The sequence below is a fragment of the Phacochoerus africanus genome, chromosome 8 (genome assembly GCF_016906955.1).
Source record: "Phacochoerus africanus isolate WHEZ1 chromosome 8, ROS_Pafr_v1, whole genome shotgun sequence".
Lineage (NCBI taxonomy): Eukaryota > Metazoa > Chordata > Mammalia > Artiodactyla > Suidae > Phacochoerus > Phacochoerus africanus.
This window is the reverse complement of record NC_062551.1, coordinates 84,263,446-84,274,353: the sequence shown is the minus strand read 5'-3', so window position 1 is coordinate 84,274,353 and position 10,908 is coordinate 84,263,446. Positions and strand designations below refer to the sequence as shown.

Genomic DNA, 10,908 nt, shown 5'->3' with positions numbered 1-10,908 from the left:
CGCTGGGAGACATGAAGCAGAGCCTGGGGACTGAATGGCTCTGGCAGATGAAGTGGAGGGAGGAATCAAAGATAATGTCCCAGGCTTTGGCTTGTATGTTCCAGAAAGAAGCCCAAGAATCCATCTTTAACACTGTATTGGGCTCCCCCTCCCCTCACCATGGCTCAGCTCCATACATGGCACCTGCGAAACGCACTCCGGGATGGTGCTTTGGTCTTCTCCAGATACTCAGCGTATCCATCACCTGTTTGTGTCCTCATTCACCCAATATTTACGAGCACTTATTGTAGGCCAGATGTTCTGGGAGCTGGGATGGACAAGGAACAAGCAGAACCTGTCTTATCAGTGAGGTAATGATTCCAGCTTGGGATCTGGATCTGAATCCTGGTTCAGCAACTTCTTTATGCTGAGTCCTGGCTCAGCCTCCAACTTGGCGTGACTTCAGGTGAGTTACCGAATCTCTCGCTGTCTCAGTTTCCTCATCTGTAAAATGGGAAAATGAACAGTACCTGCCACAGAGATTCAACGGGTTTATCTATGGAAAGTCTCTGGCACTGGGTAAGCATTTTAGGTCAGCTATTGTTATTACAGAGTTCACATTCTAGTGGGGAGACAGAACCAATTACACAATTAATTATTTAATTACAACAGTGATAAACACTTTGAAGGAGCAGCACAGTCTGGAAGTTGAAAGTGAGGGGGGGCTCCCCAGAGCAAGGGATGGTCCTGCTGAGCTGAGCTGAGTGAGCTGAGGCTGGCCAGGTGAAGCAGGAGTGGGGAGAGGGCCATTTAAGGTGGAGGGGTCTCTGAGTAGGTCGACCCTCAGGCAGAAGGAGGTGCTGAAAGGTTTGTATTTCCGTAATTTTTTTGTTTTTTTAGGGCTGCACCCGAGGCATATGGAAGTTCCCAGGCTAGGGCTCAAATCAGAGCTACAACTTCTGGCCTACACCACGGCCACAGCAACACTAGATCCTTAACCCACTGAGCGGGGCCAGGGATTGAACCTGCCTCCTCATGGTTCGTTACCGCTGAGCCGCAAGGGGAACTCCTGTATTTCTGTAATTTTACCTCTTTGGAACCTCCAAACAGTGTTGAGAAAGAGATCAGGCAGATACTCTGCCCCCATTTTCCAGAAAGGGCGCTAAGGCCCAGAGAGAAACAGTGACTTAGCTGGTCAGTGACAGAGCCTCGTGGTTGTTGCTCTGCCCCCACTGATCCAGGGGGCTGGAGGGGACAGGCTGAGAGGAGGCCTTTGTCCCCTTGCCTGCTGGGGTGGGAGCAGCAGGAGCTGAGGCCGCAGCTGGCCACCAGCAGCTGTGGCGGCCAGAGCTGCATTCCTTCCCCTGCCAGCAGAGCAAGTCCAGGCTCATGGCAGGGGCTGGGAACGTTCTTTTTGTTTTTTTTTAAAAAAAGCAAAAAAAAAAGCACTTTAGTCAACATTAAGTCGTGACTTCAAACAGACACAGCTCCCAACTGTCCTCCTTAACCCTGGGTCTCTCCAACTCCCCAGGGTAAGCCCCCAGGCAGCCAAGTTTCTGGGAAAGGGAATGAGGTCTGGATTTAGAGTCCAAAGACTTTGTGGTGAGTCCTGGCTCAGCCTCTAACTTGCTGTGTGACCTCGGGCAGGTCACCAGACCTCTCTGGGCTGGAGCGTCCTCTGAAAAACAGGGAAGGGAGGGTTGGATGACATCAGGTTTGGGGAAGGGGGGGAGGGGCACCCAGCCACTGCCTTCAGCCAGCTGCAGCAGCTTTGCTGCCCTTCAAGTCGGAGGCACAGGAGCCTCGGGGGTCCGGAAGCTGGGGACAGGCAGCCTTTCATCTCTGCTGGCCCAGGGTCGCTGCAGGTTGGCAGGCCCCACATCCCGAGATCGCGTTTCAGGCTGGAAGGGGCCTTCCTGTGACCTCAGAAGGCCAGCCCTGTCCCCCCCCTCCCCCGTCTCCCCATTCTCACCAGAGGGAAGCAGGCAGCATCCCACCCAAGGTCACTGGCCAGCAAGTGGCTGTCCTTCGGCCTGCCCTTCCCTCCCACCCGAGCCAGCCCCCACCGGCCTCCCACTGTAAAGCCTCAGGTCTCCTGGGCCATTAGGAATCTGCCAAGCGAGGCGTGGTCTTTTTCCTCTCTCTTGTTTCTTGGCTTGTTTTCCCGGTTCTCCAACAGCCGCCTCCTGCAAAAGCCTCCGGGTGCGTATACAGGAACATTTTTCTTTAAAAAAAAAAAAGAGAGAGAGAGAGAAAGAGAGAGAAATGCAGCCACAGTTTGGGTAAAAAAGCAACCAGCTCCTTAATCCTTCCCTGTAACCTCTGGCTCCTCAGCGGGGTTGGCTCCAGCCGCTGGGAAGCAAGGCCCTGCTGGGGTGAGAGGCCTGGGCTTGCTTCCCGCCCGCCCCCTCCTCACCCGCCTCTGTTCTCCTTCAGGGTTTGGTCTGACTTCTGGAGCCAGGAGGAGACAAGCTGCAGGGCTCAGCAGGGCTCAGACAGCATGGGGGGGGGGGGGGGCGGTGGCTGAAGAGGTTGGCCGGGCCTCTGCCCCTCTGCCGACTTGGCCACCTTCTAGGGAGGTTATAGGATCAGGAGTTTTCACCCCTAACCCGCCTGCCTCTACTCCCGCCTTCATTCCTTCATGCTTCTGTCTTAGGAATTACCAGTCTCTCCCCGGCAAGGACCCTGCAAATTCCATGAGCGCCCTCTCCCAGCTCCCTGCTTCACTGTCCAGCCCAGGGCTTGGCTTTCTTTTTTGTGAAAGCCATACACGCTCATGCTCCAGGCCTCTATCCACTCAGACCCCTCCGAGGGGGTGGCACTCAAGGTCCCCGCCGCGTCTTGCTCTGTCTGCAGAACCCTTAATTATCCCTGGCGGCCCTGGCACCTGGGTCAGTGCTGGAACATAGCTGGTATGACTGTGGTGCGTCTTGAATGAATTCGAACCCTAAAAAGGTCTATTCACAGTGATCTTATGGAAGGGATGGGACATCTGACTATGTCCCATCCCAGTGAAAGCCCTTCTGGGCCTCCCCAGCACCCTCGGGAATCCAGTCCAATCCTCCATCCCTACCTTATCCCATTTGCGTGCTCTCAGCAAAGGATTTCCCGTTTCCCCCAACACGTCATCTTTTCTCTTGCCTCTGGGCCTTTGTACTCCTGTGAACCCCCCCTCCCCCTGCCTGCAACACCCTTCTTCAGCAATTCTCACCCTCTGGCCTGTCACCCTGTCAGATTACCCCATGAGCAGAGCAAACATGTATTTAGGATACCAGCAAAGTGCAGGCACGCAAACATGACTTTTATTTATTTGTTTATTTATTGCTTTTTAGGGCCACCCCCATGGAACATGGAAGTTCCCAGGCTAGGGGTCGAATGGGAGCAACGCCAGATCTGAGCTGCGCCTGCGACCTACCCCACAGCTCACAGCCACGCCAGATCCTTAACGCAAGGAGTGAGGCCAGGGATCGAACCTGAAACCTCATGGATACTTGTTGGGTTCATTACCACTGAGCCATAACGGGAACGCCCAAACATGACTTCTAAGAAATATTTTGGGGCGTTCCCGTTGAGACTCAGTGGGTTATGAACCCGACTAGTCTCCATGAGGATGTAGGTTCGATCCCTGGCCTTGCCCATTGGGTTAATGGTCCTGTGTTGCTACGGCTGTGGTGTAGGCTGGCAGTTGCAGCTCTGATTAGACTCCTAGCCTGGGAACTTCCATGTGCTGTAGATGCAGCCTTAAAAAGCAAAAAAAAAAAAAAAGTATATATATATATATATGAGACAAAAATCAGAAGTCTACTGGAGTCCCTTGCCCTTCTCTTACAGTTAGTTTTGTTTTTATGTTGAATTTACATATGGGCGGGGGAGTGGTAGGTGACATAATCTGACTCCAATCTTTAAACCTCAACCTAGACATCACAATTACTCCTCCATGACAACTACTCCTCCATGACAACTACACCTCCAGAAAGCTTTCACTGACCCCCCGACAAGATTAGGTCTCTTTTTTGGTCATCCCAAAGCCCCTCTGAATTGCTCTTTAACATTACTATTTTTTTTTGTCTTTTTGCTATTTCTTTGGGCCGCTCCAGCGGCATATGGAGGCTCCCAGGCTAGGGGTCGAATAGGAGCTGTAGCCGCTGGCCTACGCCAAAGCCACAGCAACACGGGATCCGAGCCGTGTCTGCAACCTACACCACAGCTCATGGCAACGCCGGATCCTTAACCCACTGAGTGAGGCCAGGGACCGAACCCGCAACCCCATGGTTTCCTAGTCGGATTCATTAACCACTGCGCCACGACGGGAACTCCAACATTGCTATTTTTGCTTTACTTGCTGCTTTCTATCCCCTGACACTAAGTCTGTAAGCTCCCTGAGGGCCAAGTTTATATTTTTCCACCTCCATATCTGTAGTGCCCAGTAAAAGACCTGGCACAGAACTGATCCCACCATGTTACTCTCTAGCCTGTATTTATTCAGTCTCCTTTGTTGGCTCTGCTCTATACATCATATTCTATGTCTCTACTTCATAAGTCTGTCTGAGGAACTCCTACTCACCCTTCAAGACCCAACTCAAATGACCCCTCTTCTGTGAGCTTGCCCCAATCCTCCAGTTAAGTTCTACGCTTCTGAGCCCTCACAGCTCCTGCTGTAATTGGTGTCTCCTTTTATTATATGTGTGTGTGTATATATACATATATATATATATATATATATATATTTTTTTTTGTCTTTAGAACTGCACCCGCGGCATATGGAGGTTCCCAGGCTAGGGGTCTAATTGGAGCTGTAGCCGCAGGCCTACACCACAGCCACAGCCACACCAGATCTGAGCCGCATCTGTGATCTTCACCACAACTCACAGCAACACCGGCTCCTTAACCCACTGATCAAGGCCAGGGATTGAACCTGCGTCCTCATGGATGCGAGTCCGGTTTGTTACTGCTGAGCCACCACGGGAATTCCCTTACTGTAATTTTTAATGTGTGTGTCTTCTCCTTCACCAGACTGGGGGCCATTTGAGGGCATAAAGTGGGTGGATTGATCCGCGGTCCCCAGTGCCCTCCATAGGCCTGGCCAGTGTCATCGGCAATAGACACTTGTTAAATGAATAGACTGGGAAATGTCCCAAAGGAGGGAAAATTCAGGCAGGGTTTTGAAGGTGGGAGAAAAGAGAATAACATGTATTTACTGAGGGCATGGAGTCAGTCTGGATAAAAGCAAATAGCCATGACAGCTATCACTGGCAGTACCATAGTGTGGTGAGTAAGAACAGAGATAAGCCCTGCCTCTCCCTGGCTGTGTGGCCTTGGGCAAGTTAGAAAATCTGTGCCTCAGTGTCCTCGTCTGCAAAATGGGGGTAGCAGTGGTATCGATTTCACCAGGAATTAAAGAGTCAATTTAATATGCAAGGTGCTGAGAGCCGTGCCAGGCACGCGTGGGCCCTGAGTGTTTTGCTCTCGTTGTGATCTCCATTGCTAAGTGCTTTGGCTGTGCCGGGCACTTTCATCCGGGATCTCACCTAGTCCTCACAGCAGCCTGAGAAGCAGGGATGGCTGTGTCCTTTTACAAAGAAATGAGGTGTAAGCAGGCCAAACAGCTTGCTAAGGCCACTCACTGGGTAAGTGGCAGGAATGGGATTTGAACTCAAGTCTTTCTGGCCTGCCGCCCACCCATGTTCCTTAACTGTGTGGCACCTGCCTGCAGGAGGAGGGGGAGGGAGAGAAGATGGCACAGTGGGGAGGCTTCATCGAGCTGGGGCCTTGGGAGCAGAGCGGCATGCTTTTTTTTTTTTTTTTTTCTAGAGCTTTCATTTCCGTCTGCCTCTTCTGAGCAGGTGAAAAACCCCACAGAGGGCCCTTCACTGAGTCCTCCCCCTTCTCCTCCCCCTCCAAGCGCTGCCTCATCCCCCACGCTGGGAGGGGGAGGTCAGGCTTACAGTGTGGGGGATGCAGGAAAGGGGAATGAGGAGGTGGGGGAGCATCATTCCAGATCCTTCCCCTCCAGCACCCCCCTCTTCCCCATCAGAGTCGCTCCGGGAGGAGAGAGCATTCCAGGTGGAAGGAATGGCAAATGCAAAGGCTGTGGATTCAGGATGTGGAGGCGGGGAAAGCCTGCAAGCTTGGCTGGAACCGAGGTTTGGGGGCCCCCTGGGACTGCTCAGTGGAGAAGAACTTGTTTGACGAGAAGGAGAGAGGGAGAGAGAGAGATGCAGTGGACACAGCAAGGATGCCAGAGGCAGGGCAGTGGCTGGAGACCATTCTGGCTCCGAGCACAGTGCCCTCCACCCTCCTGTCCTCAGATCTCGGTGGTGCGGAGGGATGGGGCCGGGGGGCGGGGGAGTGGGGGGAATTCTCCTTGGTCCCTCTGCTTCAAATCCCTCAGCTGCCTGTGCTCCGCCAGCTCTGTACCAGGCATTGGCTCACCGCTTTTTATACATTCTTTCATTGTGTTTTTTCTCCAGCCCTACAAGATCAGTATGATTCACTCCATTTCATAGATGAGAAAACTGAGGCTCAGACTTACTCAAGATCACACAGACACAAAAGGCAGATAGGGGACTCGAATCCAGGACTGTTTTCAGAGATGGCAATTTGCCTGCTATATGCTATACTGGCGTCAGCTGCTTTCCTGGAGTGCTTGCCATCCCCATAGCAACAAGGAGAGGAAGCCTTGCGCTGATGGCACCTTATAGTTTACGCAGGACTTGTTTTTTCTGCTCCTCACAACAGCCCTGTAGGCAGGGCTATTAGCATCCATATTTTATGGATAAGGAAACTGAGGCTCAGAGAGAGGGTGTGACTTGGCTAAGACAGAACCATTAAGTGGCAAAGTTGGGACTCCAACCCAGTTCTGGTGACTCTAAATGCCTTTTTGCTTCCCCTTGCAGAGGGAGAAGTCCCCTTCCCTGATCTTATCAGCCCCAGGGGACAGGGAACAGGCAGGGGTTATTTTTTAGAACTGGAGGGAGAAGAATGGGGCTTGGCCTTCAGAACCTGGAATTTGCAGGCAGTGAATTATTTCTTTGTTCCAGGTGATAGCTCTTAGGGTAGCAGGGGGAGGGCTTGCCCCTCAAGAGCAGCAAGCCCTCTCAAGCTCCAAGGTTGGGCTTAAATTCCAGCTATGCTGCTTCCTAACTGGCTGGCCTTTGGCAAGTCACTTAACCTCTCTGTGCTTCCCTTATCTCATTTGTAAAGTGATGATAATAGCAGGACCTAATTTCTAGGACTGCTATGAGGATTTATGAGCTAGTGCATATAAAGCACTTAGCACATGGCTGGCACATAATAAATGCTCAGTGTTAGTGCTTATTAATTACTATTAAGATGCACAGCATCACCCCCTCTGAAGCAACTCCTCTATCTCCATTGCCTAGAAGGAGAAACGAAGGCTTCTGTTGCCAGACAACCTTCAAGCAAAGCCCCAGAATCTTCTCTGGTACAGGTAGTAACTGCCGATATCAATAAAAATAATAATTATTAAAGTTAACAGTCAACAACTGCCACCATGTGCCAATCACCGTGCTAACTGCTTCACATTTATTATCTCATTTAATTTGCATGGCTCTGGGAAATAGAAGCAATTGTGATCCCCAGTTTACATATAGGGAAACTGAAGCTCAGAGGTGAAGTCACCTGCCCAAGGTCATATGCTAAGAAGGGGGATAGCTGTGATATGAACCTGGGCCCGCCTGGCTCCAAAGTCTTTTTTTTTTTTTTTTTTTGGCCATGAACCCTCAGCATGTGGAAGTTCCTGGCCCAGGGATTGAACCCACACCACAGCAGTGATCTGAGTCATTGCAGTGACTATACCAAATCCTTAACCCACTGCACCACAAGGGAACTCCTCCAAAGTCTTCTATGACAATTACAGTCAGAGGACAACTTGCCCAGTGTACAGACACTCGAATCAGCTCTTTCCCAAATGCATCTGCTTGATCTGTTCCTCAGGCTCACCTCCCTCCATGCTGTGGAGATCAAGCATCATTGAAGGAATGACTTCTGTGTGCCAGAATGTTTTATATACATTTCCACATTGAATTCTCACCCCTCGCCTCACCTTGTGCCCTTCTACCCCTATCCCCATTTCTCAGAAGAGTAGCTGAGGCACAGAGAGGTTTGTGACTGCTCAAGGTCACACAATCCAAGGCCAGATCCTAGAACCAAGGTTCAAAGCCAGGGAGGTTGGCCTCAAAGCTTGTGTTCTTTCAGGGACTGTCAGAAAAAAACAGAGACCCTTGGAGAACAGCCCCACTTTCAAAGCCAGGTTCCCTCCCCTGCAACACCTTATTTGTTTGGACCCTGGGCCTGAGCTCCACCCTCCTTCCCCAATGCCACTATCCCTGTTGGCCTAGATGCCTTCCACACCCTTTCTCTTGGCCTGCGACACTTCTCCTACCACCACCAGGAAGCCTCCACTGACCTCGCCCCACTCCCTGACATTCACTTTCATATACACATTGTACTTTGCCTTCTGGTTCCTTATCACAGTTTTTCTTTTTCTTTTTTTTTGTCTTTTTGTCCTGTTAGGGCCGCACCCGTGGCATATGGAGGTTCCCACGCTAGGTCTAATAGGAGCTGTAGCCACCGGCCTACGCCAGAGCCACAGCAACGCCAGATCCGAGCTGTGTCTGCGACCTACACCACAGCTCACGGCAACGCTGGACCTTTAACCCACTGAGCTAGGCCAGGATCGAACCTGCAACCTCATGGTTCCTAGTCGGATTTGTTTCCACTGCGCCACGACAGGAATTCCTACAGTTTCTAACTATATTTTCATTTGTCTGATCATTTAACAACTTGCTTCCTCAACCAAACTGTAAGCTCCATGAGGGTCTCTGAGTCTGGTTTGCTCACCAATGTAGCTGCAGCCCTGGCAGGTTGCCTTACCCATGGTCTATGTGTAATAATTTTTTATTGAATGGATAAATCCATGAATGAATAAATAGCTATCAGCTCTTTACACACATGACTCATTAATTCCACAACTAACTCACTGAATCCTCACAACTGCTCTGTTGTCCCCATTTTATTTTTTTATTTTAATTTCTTTTTGGCTGCTTCCATGGCACGTGGCAGTTCTCGGGTCAGGGATTGAACCTGCACCACAGAAGCAACCTAAGCCACTGCAGTGACAACACCGGGTTCTTAACCTGCTGCACCACAAGCAAACTTGTTATCCCTGCTTTAGAGAAAAGGCAGATGAGGCCTAAAGCGAGAAAGTGGTGGAGCTTGGATTCAATCTTAGGTCAGTCTACCCGGATTTTGACCTCTGCACAGCACCTGCTGCCTCCTAGCACCCGATGGCCAGTGTAAGGATTTAAATAGCCATTGGTTGGGAGTTCTCTTGTGGCGCATTGGGTTAGGGACCCAGCATTGTCATTGCAGCAGCTTGGGTTGCTGCTGTGGCGTGGGTTCAATCCCTTGGCCAAGGAAGTTCTACATGCCATGGGTGTGGCCAAAATAAAATAGTCACTGGTTGTCAGACCACATGTCCCAATTTGAGCCTGGAGGTCACTGACTCAGCGGGCACTGGGGCTTTGTCGGCACCACCCACTTGGTGGTTTTTGCCCTTCTAAAGTCTTAGACTACTTCCCCTCCCACTCCTTTTTTGGCTTCCTTCCTTTCTAGAGAGGGAAAGACTAGGAATTATAGCCAAGGCAGCACAGCCCTTCTGAGAAAAACAATCTTACAGTGAAAAGAGCCCTGTTCTGAGAGCAGAGACCTGGACTTAAGTCCTGGCATGGAGATGCCCATCTTGGCGCTTCTGTGTCCTTGTTCGGGATTTTTTTTTGCTTTTTAGGGCCGCACCCGTGGCATATGGAAGTTCCCAGGCTAGGGGTCAAATCCGAGCTGCAGCCACTGCCACAGCCATAGCCACAGCAACACGGGATCCAAGCTGCATTTGCGGCCTACACCACAGCTCATGCCAACACCGGATCCTTAACCCACTAAGTGAAGCTAAGGATTGAACCCTCATCCTCATGGATCCTAGTCAGGTTCGTTAATCACTAAGCCACAAAGGGAACTCCCTTTGTTTGGGATTCTGCCTTAGCTGACCCATCTGTCATATCTTTCATCCCTGGCTCACTTCCTGCTTCTGAGGACCCCAGAAACAGCTCATGTGCACCCCTAGGATCACTTTTCCCAGGAACCTTGGTGATTAACAATAGCTGGGGGGTGGACTGTGCCTAAGTCTATGGTAGCCAGAGAGATGGGAGACTGGCCAGGCATCTTCAAGACCCTCCCTGGAATGCTACGATGTTGGGGAGGGAAGTCTTTTTCAGGGGACACCAGTCCCAGAAGGGAGAAATACATGAATGGAAGCCAAAAGATACAGGTTTGAGTCCCAAGGTCGTTTCATATCCCCTGGGCGACTCAGGGTAAGTCATGGAGTTTTCCGTTTTCACTTCTGCAAACCGAGGACAGTATCTGCCTTACACAGTTGCTCCAGAGTACCTAAATGAGGTTCCTTTGCTAACCTGTTATTTGTCATCTCGATATCCAGCCAGCAACCTTTTATAATCGACAAGACACACATATTCCCATTCATGCATGAATCCTTAACAAGTACTCTAGAACACGAGGCAGACATGACTACTCCTATTTTGCGGAAGGACAAACTGAGACCCAGATAAGTTCAGAGTTGTCTGAGGTAACAGAGTGAGGTGGCGGCTGAACCAGGGTCCAACTCACCTGACCCTGGCCTTTCAGAACCAGCTCCCAATCACAGGACCCCAGGCCTCGCCCCGGATGAATCCCTTAGCAGCGGGCTGGAGTCTATGACTCACTCTCCCCACCCTTTTTTCTGCCCCGCGGGAGACCCGGAGGAAAGTGTCAAAAATATCTGCAACTTGAGGGGTGGCTACAGAAAGTTCATGGGCCTGGCCCCTTCCTTCCACCACAGATTCTGGCTCTTTGAAC

General features: G+C 51.0%; 1 long non-coding RNA gene across 1 annotated transcript; it reads right to left on the bottom strand.

The window, feature by feature from the left end:
• Positions 1-513: 513 nt before the first annotated feature.
• Positions 514-10,784, bottom strand: LOC125134022 (uncharacterized). Its single transcript, XR_007136542.1, has 2 exons — positions 10,681-10,784; positions 514-2,203 (listed from the first exon to the last, which is right to left on the bottom strand). It is a non-coding gene; the product is annotated as an uncharacterized LOC125134022 (long non-coding RNA).
• Positions 10,785-10,908: the final 124 nt, after the last annotated feature.